The following is a 2500-nucleotide window of genomic DNA, read 5'->3' as shown; positions in this document are numbered from 1 at the left end:
TACCGTGGTAAGAGCTCCATGTCGAAATAACATGTTTTCGTCTACAAAGTCTTCTTTTCTTTTTCTTTTCTTTCCCGTTCTTTTTAAAAAAATGTAAATCTCGCCAGTGTATGGTTGGCGGATGCTCTGGTGTGGTCTTCTCATTCTTTCCCATCAAACATCTATTGTTCTTATCTCTCCTCCTTCTTTTTTTGTGTTTGTTCCTCTCTTGTAACACCTCTAGTCTTCGGCACTTATGGCATTAATGTGTCGCAAGTGCCGTAAAAGGTTTACTAAAACAAACAAAAATCCCGCCAACTACAACAGCAAAGCTAGACTAACGCTCTGTAGCTATTGAGGCACTGGATTGTGGTGCGACCACCCGACGTGTGAACCTGTCTTCGGAGAACTTTCTGCTACTTCGAGCCCCCCCCCTCCTCCAACCCCATCTAGGGTCTGGTATCACCATTTAATTAAACTTAGATATATATTTTTGCGTTGACGTTTTGCCACTGAAAAACGAAACTTACATCGTTATTGAATGTATGTTTATCTACTGTTTATGGTGGCTTATCTTCCCGGGGATGTTTAAGGGTACCACCAGTGAAAGATCCTCTTCTTCTTTTTTTTTTTGGTATCCTTTTGTTGTTTCGGTATGTCTTGCTAGCTTTTTTCCTGGCCCATGTGAACTTCATTGTGTGGATGTGATTGTTTTTTTCTCTACTTACAACGCGTGTCACCCCTACATTGCTCTGAACTCGTGGATCCCCCCGGTACCTGCCATATTGTCACGTCGATCTGTTCTCGGGGCTTTGGGTTAGAATACCGATACGGTCCGAATTTTGGTCATTCTTCTCGGGATGTGTTTGTCGTCGGTCCCACTTCATTTCTAAAAAAAAAAAAAAAATTAAATATACATCATGTATATATATTTCTCTTCCTGTTCACATTGATTTTTCGTAGTTGTTCTAAAATGTGATTTGCTCACTTTATTCCCGAGCGTGGCAAGTGGTGGTTTTGGGGGGGGGGGTGAGGAGGGAGGGGGAGGGGGGGGCTGTGGGATCGCCTTCCTTTTAACTTTTTAAATTCTTTATTTCTTTATTGTTGTTGGTTTTTTCTGTTTTTTCCTTGGTTCTTTGCACCTGTGAAAATACAGATTGTCGTAGCACATCAGAGTCTGATTGACTTCTTTAAAAAAAAAAAAATATGTTTCAACTTTGAAATGTTGCTTTCGATTGTGAGTATCGATTTTCTAACTTACAAATTGAAATTTCCTTAGTAGTTTATAATGACATGCCTTAACAATCATCAGTGAAAATATTTAACTGGTAGGCATGCGCATCAAAGCATTTTTTTAGTGCGCACTGGAAACATTTTTTTATACTCCATATTGCACCAAAAGTATGATTGAAAGGAAGTTATGTAGAATCTAGTGAGGATGTTAGATCACTGAGTTCATTTCACCAAAAATGTGACAAAGTTACAAAATTTTCACTGACTAGAAGTCTACATAATCTCTCTGTTTTGTTAGGGAAAAAAATACTTCTAAAGCTCTCTGGTTAAAATGCTCACATCCAACTAAATTATCCCCATTGATGAAGTCCAAGATTTCAGTTCCACATGTTCTCATTTTTTTGCGAGCCTTTCTGTGGTAAATCTAAAGAGAAGTCTGAAGATATCCCTGAAGAATCAGCTGATGTACTGAGGATGACTTCAAATGCAGACGCCGAGGTCGAAAACTGGCGTGAGTAAGCATAGATCCGCGGAATACATAGATCTAGATCTAGATATAGATCTAGATCTAGATCTAGAATCTAGATCTACATTTTTTTTCTTCAGATAATATGATTTTTAGATACGGTCAGGACTACTTTGGATTATTTTTTTTACCTGCATGATCGATCATGCTGTTTTGTCAGTCAGTTCTTTCTTACGCTGAACTGATGCTGGGTGGTAAAATTACGGTAATTCAAGGTTGGATGGCAGTAGTGGGAGGTCCAACTTTTTGACTGTTCCTTCCCTTTACTTTCCTGTCCGTCACTTTTGCTTTGTCCTAGTCTAGTACTGAATGGCCATTATGATATCGATGTGCATTGCTTTAGTGGGTAGGTAGTTGGAGGGCGATATTGGCACTCTTTCCTTCTTTTTCCTGCCCTTTTTGGTTTCTGTCTGTCTATAATTACTTACTTTTCCCTCGCACTCATCATCATCAAGTGCCAGATCTGCGACAGACACCTGCGATCATGGTTCTCCATTCTTTCCTTTGCTCGAATGCTCTCAAAAAAGCTACATTGCCCCGTCACCCTTGATTTGTTTCGACTCTCCAAATAGGTTGCTCTGAGTCTGTCTGCCTCAGAACCTCTGTCTTGCCTGCCATCATTTTTGCCAGTAAGAGCTATATATTATGTTCAAGGCCTTTTTGTCTATTCAAGTGTCCCAGAAACAGCATTTGTGTTTTCTTGACTGTTTTTATCAGCGGGTGGCCCACGTGAGCTTCTTTAAGTGCTACTTCATTTGATCC

This window comes from Aplysia californica, unplaced genomic scaffold (assembly GCF_000002075.1).
Source record: "Aplysia californica isolate F4 #8 unplaced genomic scaffold, AplCal3.0 scaffold00799, whole genome shotgun sequence".
Classification (NCBI taxonomy): Eukaryota; Metazoa; Mollusca; class Gastropoda; order Aplysiida; family Aplysiidae; genus Aplysia; species Aplysia californica.
This window is presented reverse-complemented; position numbering follows the sequence as displayed.